Here is a 10,082-nt window from a genome sequence, read left to right on the forward strand (position 1 = left end):
TCCGTGGAGGGAGATAGTGTCTAGTATAGTTTGTTGTGTTGGATGTGGTGGACTGGTATCAGTGTGGGACGTCTCGAAAGCGAAGAGCCAATGTTTTGTGGTGAGAGAGCCATTATATTATAACAAGCTCAACTCACAAGAGTGCTCTTGAAGAGGGGCTTTTGTGAGGGTTGGAGATGACGGAAACTGGTATTGGTTAGCCTGATTGCAGCACAATGATAATTTTGTGTGATTGGTTGTTTTGTGTAAAGTTTTTAGAGTTGATGGCGAGAGAGAGCCAGTATATAATATGGTCTAAGCAACACACAACAAGGGTGCTCTTGAAGAGGGGCTCTTGTTAGTATGCGAGAAAAAATGCAAACAACTCTGATTGGTTTAACAAGGCAATGGATCTGTCACACAGTATACATGGTGGGGACACTTTTGCAAGAAATGAGAGATATGGAGAAAATGTGCAGAGGTATTGCGTTGGTGTTGGTGGACTGGTATCAGTGTGGGACGTCTCGAAAGCGAAGAGCCAATGTTTTATGGTGAGAGAGCCATTATATTATAACAAGCTCAACTCACAAGAGTGCTCTTGAAGAGGGGCTTTTGTGAGGGTTGGAGATGACGGAAACTGGTATTGGTTGGCCTGGCATCAGCACTTTGCTTAGAAAAATGTTCAGTTAATGTTTTTAGTGCAGCAGCAGCAGCAGCAATCATCCATCCTTAGTTAGGGATGAAGAATATTGGATTTGAATGTATCATCATCCTTGTTAGGGATGAAAATGAAAAAAAGTGAGAGTCAAGTGTATACTCTATACGGTGCTCTTGAAGAGGGGCTGTGTTGAGTGTGCATGTCAATGGTTTAAAGGAAAGCAAAGATTCAAGTGCATGCTGCGTGTCTGTGTAAGAATTTGTAATTGAACATTGATTGCATTTAGAGATGAGAGAGAGAATTTAGCCTGGAGAGAAATATGTGACTGGCTTGACTGTTTTTGAGCAGCAAGTGGCTTTTTGGGATGCGGAGAATGCCCATCCCACATTTTGTGTTTGCAAATTTTAATCTAGTATTTCAGCACGAAAATCTAACTAATTTGACAACTTCTAATGGTGGATCGCTCGGCTCGTGGGTCGATGAAGACCGCAGCAAAATGCGTGTCAGCATGTGAATCGCAAGATTATGAGATGCATCGACCAGTTGAACGCACATTGCGGCGACGGCACTGCCCAGTGTTGTCGCCACTCCCGGACGAGTGTCTGCAAAGAAATGCAGCATCCATCTGTGTGTTTTGTCAGACTGTGAAAGGAGAAAATTGTACGACAATCTGTGGAAAGGTGTCAAAGCGGGCAAATAGTCGGATATCTAGAGTTTTATTCTTGCAGATATCTTCCTTCTGGTCATTCTGTTGGAATAATCTAGAAGACCGGCTGTGCAGAAAGAGGGAACTTTGTTTCTTCAAGTATGCTCTGTCCCTTGATGAAGACTTCTATTAGTCTAATAGAAGTGCTCTGTCAAAGTGGGCAAATAGTCGGATATCTAGAGCTATATTCTTACAGATATCTTCCTTCTGGTCATTCTGTTGGAATCTAGAAGACCGGCTGTGCAGAAAGAGGGAATTTTGTTTCTTCAAGTATGCTCTGTCCCTTGATGAAGACTTCTATTAGTCTAATAGAAGATCTCTGTCAAAGCGGGCAAATAGTCGGATATCTAGAGTTTTATTCTTGCAGATATCTTCCTTCTGGTCATTCTGTTGGAATAATCTAGAAGACCGGCTGTGCAGAAAGAGGGAACTTTGTTTCTTCAAGTATGCTCTGTCCCTTGATGAAGACTTCTATTAGTCTAATAGAAGTGCTCTGTCAAAGTGGGCAAATAGTCGGATATCTAGAGCTATATTCTTACAGATATCTTCCTTCTGGTAATTCTGTTGGAATAATCTAGAAGACCGGCTGTGCAGAAAGAGGGAATTTTGTTTTTTCAAGTATGCTCTGTCCCTTGATGAAGACTTCTATTAGTCTAATAGAAGATCTCTGTCAAAGCGGGCAAATAGTCGGATATCTAGAGCAATATTCTTACAGATATCTTCCTTCTGGTAATTCTGTTGGAATAATCTAGAAGACCGGCTGTGCAGAAAGAGGGAATTTTGTTTCTTCAAGTATGCTCTGTCCCTTGATGAAGACTTCTATTAGTTTAATAGAAGTACTCTGTCAAAGCGGGCAAATGGTCAGATATCTAGAGCTATGTTCTTACGGATATCTTCCTTCTGGTAATTCTGTTGAAATAATCTTGAAGACCGGCTCTGCAGAAAGAGGGAATTTTGTTTCTTCAAATGAAGACTTCTATTAGTCTAATAGAATATCTCTGTCAAAACTGGCAAATAGTCGGATATCTAGAGCTATATTCTTGCAGATATCTTCCTTCTGGTCATTCTGTTGGAATAATCTAGAAGACCGGCTGTGCAGAAAGAGGGAACTCTGTTTCTTCAAGTATGCTCTGTCCATTGATGAAGCCTTCTATTAGTCTCATAGCTGTTTGGAGGAAGGAGGATCAGCTCTCAGTTTGAGAGCCAACAGCAGTTCGGAGGAAGGAGGACCAATTCTCTCAGAGAGAACCAACAGCTGTTTGGAGGAATGAGGACCAGCTCTCAGTTTGAGATCCGACAGCTGTTTGGAGGTTGGAGGACGAGCTCTTAGCTTGTGGGCCAACAGCAGTTTGGAGGCTGGAGGATGAAGCTCTCAGTTTGAGAGCAAACAGCTGTTCAGAGAGCCAGAAGGCCACCAGAGGGCCACCAGAAGGCCACCAGAAGGCCACCAGAAGGCAACCAGAAGGTCACCAGAAGGATACCAGAAGGCGACCTGAGGGCATGCTGTAGGAATAATCTAGAAGACCGGCTGTGCAGAAAGAGGGAACTGTGTTTCTTCAAGTATGCTCTGTCCCTTGATGAAGACTTCTATTAGTCTAATAGAAGATCTCTGTCAAAGCAGGCAAATAGTCGGATATCTAGAGCTATATTCTTGCAGATATCTTCCTTCTGCTCATTCTGTTGGAATAATCTAGAAGACCGGCTGTGCAGAAAGAGGGAACTCTGTTTCTTCAAGTATGCTCTGTCCCTTGATGAAGACTTCTATTAGTCTAATAGAAGAACTCTGTCAAAGCGGGCAAATAGTCGGATATCTAGAGCTATATTCTTTCTGATATCTTCCTTCTGGTCATTCTGTTGGAATAACCTAGAAGACCGGCTGTGCAGATAGAGGGAACTTGGTTTCTTCAAGTATGCTCTGTCCCTTGATGAAGACTTCTATTAGTCTAATAGAAGTGCTTTGTCAAAGTGGGGAAATAGTCGGATATAGAGCTATATTCTTACAGATCTCTTCCTTCTGGTCATTCTGTTGGAATAATCTAGAAGACTGGCTGTGCAGAAAGAGGGAATTTAGTTTCTTCAAGTATGCTCTGTCCCTTGATGAAGAATTCTATTAGTCTAATAGAAGATCTCTGTCAAAGCGGGCAAATAGTCGGATATCTAGAGCTATATTCTTACAGATATCTTCCTTCTGGTCATTCTGTTGGAATAATCTAGAAGACCGGCTGTGCAGAAAGAGGGAATTTTGATTCTTCAGGTATGCTCTGTCCCTTGATGAAGACTTCTATTAGTATAATAGAAGTACTCTGTCAAAGCGGGCAAATAGTCGGATATCTAGTGCTATATTCTTACGGATATCTTCCTTCTGGTAATTCTGTTGGAATAATCTTGAAGACCGGCTCTGCAGAAAGAGGGAATTTTGTTTCTTCAAGTATGCTCTGTCCCTTGATGAAGACTTCTACTAGTCTAATAGAAGATCTCTGTCAAAGCGGGCAAATAGTCGGATATCTAGAGCTATATTCTTGCAGATATCTTCCTTCTGGTCATTCTGTTGGAATAATCTAGAAGACCGGCTGTGCAGAAAGAGGGAACTCTGTTTCTTCAAGTATGCTCTGTCCCTTGATGAAGGCTTCTATTAGTCTCATAGCTGTTTGGAGGAAGGAGGATCAGCTCTCGGTTTGAGAGCCAACAGCAGTTCGGAGTAAGGAGGACCAATTCTCTCAGAGAGAACCAACAGCTGTTTGGAGGAATGAGGACCAGCTCTCAGTTTGAGATCCGACAGCTGTTTGGAGGTTGGAGGACGAGCTCTTAGCTTGTGAGCCAACAGCAGTTTGGAGGCTGGAGGATGAAGCTTCTCAGTTTGAGAGCAAACAGCTGTTCAGAGAGCCAAGAAGGCCACCAGAGGGCCGCCACCAGAAGGCCCCAGAAGGCCACCAGAAGGACCAGAAGGGTCACCAGAAGGATACAAGAAGGCGACCTGAGGGCATGCTGTAGGAATAATCTAGAAGACCGGCTGTGCAGAAAGAGGGAACTGTGTTTCTTCAAGTATGCTCTGTCCCTTGATGAAGACTTCTATTAGTCTAATAGAAGATCTCTGTCAAAGCGGGCAAATAGTCGGATATCTAGAGCTATATTCTTACAGATATCTTCCTTCTGGTCATTCTGTAATCTAGAAGACCGGCTGTGCAGAAAGAGTAACTGTGTTTCTTCAAGTATGCTCTGTTCCTTGATGAAGACTTCTATTAGTCTATAGAAGATCTCTGTCAAAGCGGGCAAATAGTCGGATATCTAGAGCTATATTCTTACAGTATCTTCCTTCTGGTCATTCTGTTGGAATAATCTAGAAGACCGGCTGTGCAGAAAGAGGGAACTGTGTTTCTTCAAGTATGCTCTGTCCCTTGATGAAGACTTCTATTAGTCTAATAGAAGATCTCTGTCAAAGCGGGCAAATAGTCGGATATCTAGAGCTACATTCTTGCATATATCTTCCTTCTGGTCATTCTGTTGGAATAATCTAGAAGACCGGCTGTGCAGAAAGAGGGAACTCTGTTTCTTCAAGTATGCTCTGTCCCTTGATGAAGACTTCTATTAGTCTAATAGAAGTACTCTGTCAAAAGCGTGGGCAATAGTCGATATACTAGAGCTATATTCTTTCTGATATCTTCCTTCTGGTCATTCTGTTGGAATAACCTAGAAGACCGGCTGTGCAGATAGAGGGAACTTTGTTTCTTCAAGTATGCTCTGTCCCTTGATGAAGACTTCTATTAGTCTAATAGAAGCGCTCTGTCAAAGTGGGCAAATAGTCGGATATCTAGAGCTATATTCTTACAGATCTCTTCCTTCTGGTCATTCTGTTGGAATAATCTAGAAGACCGGCTGTGCAGAAAGAGGGAATTTAGTTTCTTCAAGTATGCTCTGTCCCTTGATGAAGAATTCTATTAGTCTAATAGAAGATCTCTGTCAAAGCGGGCAAATAGTCGGATATCTAGAGCTATATTCTTACAGATATCTTCCTTCTGGTAATTCTGTTGAAATAATCTTGAAGACCAGCTCTGCAGAAAGAGGGAATTTTGTTTCTTCAAGTATGCTCTGTCCCTTGATGAAGACTTCTATTAGTCTAATAGAAGATCTCTGTCAAAGCGGGCAAATAGTCGGATATCTAGAGCTATATTCTTGCAGATATCTTCCTTCTGGTCATTCTGTTGGAATAATCTAGAAGACCGGCTGTGCAGAAAGAGGGAACTGTGTTTCTTCAAGTATGCTCTGTCCCTTGATGAAGGCTTCTATTAGTCTCATAGCTGTTTGGAGTAAGGAGGATCAGCTCTCGGTTTGAGAGCCAACAGCAGTTCGAAGGAAGGAGGACCAATTATCTCAGAGAGAACCAACTGCTGTTCGGAGTAAGGAGGACCAATTCTCTCAGAGAGAACCAACAGCTGTTTGGAGGAATGAGGACCAGCTCTCAGTTTGAGATCCGACAGCTGTTTGGAGGTTGGAGGACGAGCTCTTAGCTTGGGAGCCAACAGCAGTTTGGAGGCTGGAGGATGAAGCTCTCAGTTTGAGAGCAAACAGCTGTTCAGAGAGCCAGAAGGCCACCAGACCAACCAGAAAGGCCACCGAAGGCCACCAGAATCAACCAGGATGGGCCCACCAGAAGGATAACCAGGAAGGCGACCTTGAGGGCATGCTGTAGGAATAATCTAGAAAACCGGCTGTGCAGAAAGAGGGAACTGTGTTTCTTCAAGTATGCTCTGTCCCTTGATGAAGACTTCTATTAGTCTAATAGAAGATCTCTGTCAAAGCGGGCAAATAGTCGGATATCTAGAGCTATATTCTTGCAGATATCTTCCTTCTGGTCATTCTGTTGGAATAACCTAGAAGACCGGCTGTGCAGAAAGAGGGAACTTTGTTTCTTCAAGTATGCTCTGTCCCTTGATGAAGACTTCTATTAGTCTAATAGAAGTGCTCTGTCAAAGCGGGCAAATAGTCGGATATTTAGAGCTATATTCTTACAGATATCTTCCTTCTGGTCATTCTGTTGCAATAATCTAGAAGACCGGCTGTGCAGAAAGAGGGAATTTAGTTTCTTCAAGTATGCTCTGTCCCTTGATGAAGACTTCTATTAGTCTAATAGAAGATCTCTGTCAAAGCGGGCAAATAGTCGGATATCTAGAGATATATTCTTACAGATATCTTCCTTCTGGTCATTCTGTTGGAATAATCTAGAAGACCGGCTGTGCAGAAAGAGGGAATTTTGTTTCTTCAAGTATGCTCTGTCCCTTGATGAAGACTTCTATTAGTCTAATAGAAGTACTCTGTCAAAGCGGGCAAATAGTCGGATATCTAGAGCTATATTCTTACGGATATCTTCCTTCTGGTAATTCTGTTGAAATAATCTTGAAGACCGGCTGTGCAGAAAGAGGGAATTTTGTTTCTTCAAGTATGCTCTGTCCCTTGATGAAGACTTTTATTAGTCTAATAGAAGATCTCTGTCAAAGCGGGCAAATAGTCGGATATCTAGAGCTATATTCTTGCAGATATCTTCCTTCTGGTCATTCTGTTGGAATAATCTAGAAGACCGGTTGTGCAGAAAGAGGGAACTCTGTTTCTTCAAGTATGCTCTGTCCCTTGATGAAGGCTTCTATCAGTCTCATAGAAGATCTCTGTCAAAGTGGGCAAATAGTCGGATATCTAGAGCTATATTCTTGCAGATATCTTCCTTCTGGTCATTCTGTTGGAATAATCTAGAAGGCTGGCTGTGCAAAAAGAGTGAACTTGTTTCTTCAAGTATGCTCTGTCCCTTGATGAAGACTTGTGTTAGTCTAATAGAAGCCTCTGTCAAAGTTGCCAAATAGTTGGAGATCTTAAGCTATATTCTTGCAGATAAACAGCCAACAGCTGTTCGGAGGAAGGAGGACCAGCTCTCAGTTTGAGAGCCAACAGCTGTTTGGAGGAAGGAGGACCAGCTTTCAGTTTGAGAGCCAACAGCTGTTTGGAGGAAGGAGGACAAATTTTCTCAGAGAGAACCAACTGCTGTTTGGAGGTTGGAGGACGAGCTCTCAGCTTGGGAGCCAACAGCAGCTTGAGAGCAAATAGCTGTTCAGAGAGCCAGAAGGCCACCAGAAGGTAACAAGAAGGCCACCAGAAGGATACCAGAAGGCGACCTGAGGGCATGCTGTAGGAATAATCTAGAAGACCGGCTGTGCAGAAACAGGGAACTCGGTTTCTTCAAGTATGCTCTGTCCCTTGATGAAGACTTCTATTAGTCTAATAGAAGTACTCTGTCAAAGCGGGCAAATAGTTGGATATCTAGAGCTATATTCTTGCAGATATCTTCCTTCTGGTCATTCTGTTGGAATAATCTAGAAGACCGGCTGTGCAGAAAGAGGGAACTTTGTTTCTTCAAGTATGCTCTGTCCCTTGATGAAGACTTCTATTAGTCTAATAGAAGATCTCTGTCAAAGCGGGCAAATAGTCGGATATCTAGAGCTATATTCTTGCAGATATCTTCCTTCTGGTCATTCTGTTGGAATAATCTAGAAGACCGGCTGTGCAGAAAGAGGGAACTCTGTTTCTTCAAGTATGCTCTGTCCCTTGATGAAGACTTCTATTAGTCTAATAGAAGTACTCTGTCAAAGCGGGCAAATAGTCAGATATCTAGAGCTTTATTCTTGCAGATATCTTCCTTCTGGTCATTCTGTTGGAATAATCTAGAAGACCGGCTGTGCAGAAAGAGGGAACTGTTTCTTTAAGTATGCTCTGTCCCTTGATGAAGACTTCTATTAGTCTAATAGAAGTACTCTGCCAAAACGGGCAAATAGTCAGATATCTAGAGCTTTATTCTTGCAGATATCTTCCTTCTGGTCATTCTGTCGGAATAATCTAGAAGACCGGCTGTGCAGAAAGAGGGAACTTTGTTTCTTCAAGTATGCTCTGTCCCTTGATGAAGACTTCTATTATTCTAATAGAAGATCTCTGTCAAAGCGGGCAAATAGTCGGATATCTAGAGCTATATTCTTACAGATATCTTCCTTCTGGTAATTCTGTTGGAATAATCTAGAAGACCGGCTGTGCAGAAAGAGGGAACTTTGTTTCTTCAAGTATGCTCTGTCCCTTGATGAAGACTTCTATTAGTCTAATAGAAGATCTCTGTCAAAGTGGCCAAATAGAAGGAGATCTTAAGCTATATTCTTTCAGCTAGAGAGCCAACAGTTGTTCGGAAGTTGGAGGACGAGCTCTCAGCTTGGGAGCCAACAGCAGTTTGGAGGCGGGAGGATGAAACTCTCAGTTTGAGAGCAAACAGCTGTTCAGAGAGCCAGAAGGCGACCAGAAGGTAATGAGAAGGCCACCAGAAGGATACCAGAAGGCGACCTGAGGGCATGCTGTAGGAATAATCTAGAAGACCGGCTGTGCAGAAAGAGGGAACTCTGTTTCTTCAAGTATGCTCTGCCCCTCGATGAAGACTTCTATTATTCTAATAGAAGATCTCTGCAAAGCGGGGCCAAAAAAAAAAAAAATAGTCGGATATCTAGAGCTTATTTTCTTGCATATATCTTCCTTCTGTCATTCTGTTGGAATAATCTAGAAGACGGCTGTGCAGAAGCGGGGAAACTCTGGTTCTTCAAGTAGCTCGTCCCTTGATGAAGACTTCTATTAGTCTAATAGAAGTACTCTGTCCCCCCCCCCCAAAGGGAGGGCAAATGTCGGATATCTAGAGTATATTCTTGCAGTATTTCTTTCCTTCTGTCATTCTGTTGGAATAATCTAGATGGGACCGGCTGTGCAAAAAGAAAGGGAACCTTTGTTTCTTCAAGTATGCTCTGTCACCTTGATGAAGACTTATTAGTCTAATAGAAGATCTCTGTCAAAGCGGGCAAATTGTCGGATCTAGGGCTATCTTGCAGATATCTTCCTTCTCATTCTGTTGGAATAATCTAGAACCCGGCTGTCAGAAGAGGGAACTCGTTTCTTCAAGTATGCTCTGTCCCTTGATGAATTCTAATTGTCTATAGAAGATCTCTGTCAAAGCGCAAATAGTCAGATCTAGAGCTTTATTCTTGCAGATCTCTTGGGTCATTCTGTTGGAATAATCTAGAACCGGATGCAGAAGAGGGAACTGTTTCTTCAGTATGCTGTCCCTGAGAGACTTCTATTAGTCTAATAGAAGTACTCTGTCAAAGCGGGCAAATAGTCATTTTTATATCTAGAGCTTTATTCTTGCAGATATCTTCCTTCTGGTCATTCTGTTGGAATAATCTAGAAGACCGGCTGTGCAGAAACAGGGAACTCGGTTTCTTCAAGTATGCTCTGTCCTTGATGAAGACTTCTATTAGTCTAATAGAAGATCTCTGTCAAAGCGGGCAAATAGTCGGATATCTAGAGCTATATTCTTTCTGATATCTTCCTTCTGGTCATTCTGTTGAAATAATCTAGAAGACCGGCTGTGCAGAAAGAGGGAACTTTGTTTCTTCAAGTATGCTCTGTCCCTTGAGAAAGACTTCTATTAGTCTAATAGAAGATCTCTGTCAAAGTGGCCAAATAGACGGAGATCTTAAGCTATATCCTTTCAGCTAGAGAGCCAACAGTTGTTCGGAAGTTGGAGGACGAGCTCTCAGCTTGGGAGCCAACAGCAGTTTGGAGGCAGGAGGATGAAACTCTCAGTTTGAGAGCAAACAGCTGTTCAGAGAGCCAGAAGGCGACCAGAAGGTAACGAGAAGGCCACCAGAAGGATACCAGAAGGCGGCC

General features: G+C 42.6%; 1 non-coding gene across 1 annotated transcript; it reads left to right on the plus strand.

Moving 5' to 3' along the window:
• Positions 1 to 1,081: 1,081 nt before the first annotated feature.
• Positions 1,082 to 1,241, plus strand: LOC135211756 (5.8S ribosomal RNA). The gene has a single exon (XR_010313751.1). It is a non-coding gene; the product is annotated as a 5.8S ribosomal RNA (ribosomal RNA).
• The last annotated feature ends 8,841 nt before the right edge of the window (positions 1,242 to 10,082 follow it).

Source organism: Macrobrachium nipponense, chromosome 4 (assembly GCF_015104395.2).
Source record: "Macrobrachium nipponense isolate FS-2020 chromosome 4, ASM1510439v2, whole genome shotgun sequence".
NCBI classification, from domain to species: Eukaryota; Metazoa; Arthropoda; class Malacostraca; order Decapoda; family Palaemonidae; genus Macrobrachium; species Macrobrachium nipponense.